This window comes from Haliaeetus leucocephalus, unplaced genomic scaffold, assembly GCF_000737465.1.
Source record: "Haliaeetus leucocephalus isolate CR32 unplaced genomic scaffold, Haliaeetus_leucocephalus-4.0 Scaffold162, whole genome shotgun sequence".
Classification (NCBI taxonomy): domain Eukaryota; kingdom Metazoa; phylum Chordata; class Aves; order Accipitriformes; family Accipitridae; genus Haliaeetus; species Haliaeetus leucocephalus.
In genome coordinates this window covers 15920638-15920882 of record NW_010972598.1, presented here as the reverse complement: position 1 = coordinate 15920882, position 245 = coordinate 15920638, and the positions used below count along the sequence as shown (strand labels likewise).

Here is a 245-nt window from a genome sequence, read left to right as displayed (position 1 = left end):
GGGGGGTGGGTGCGGTACCGGTGTACGCCGGTTCTGGCTCACCCCGGGGCGGGGGGTCCCCCCCATCCCCACAGAGCTCGTGGTGGCTGTCCTGGTTCCAGCCCGACGGAGACGGCGATGGGAGCCGAGCTGGCAGCCGGAGCTGCGGCCCCGAAGCACGCGTCCGCATGCCTGTCCCCCCCTCCACCCCGGCCCCTGATCCTCCCCCCCCTCCAGTGCCTGTGTTTGCAGAAAACAAAAAGACA

At 70.6% G+C, this 245-nt stretch overlaps 1 protein-coding gene across 1 annotated transcript in view; it reads left to right on the top strand.

The window, feature by feature from the left end:
* The window catches only part of CAMK2B (calcium/calmodulin-dependent protein kinase II beta), a 16818-nt gene that overhangs the window by 13841 nt on the left and 2732 nt on the right, over positions 1 to 245 (top strand). The window lies entirely within an intron of this gene.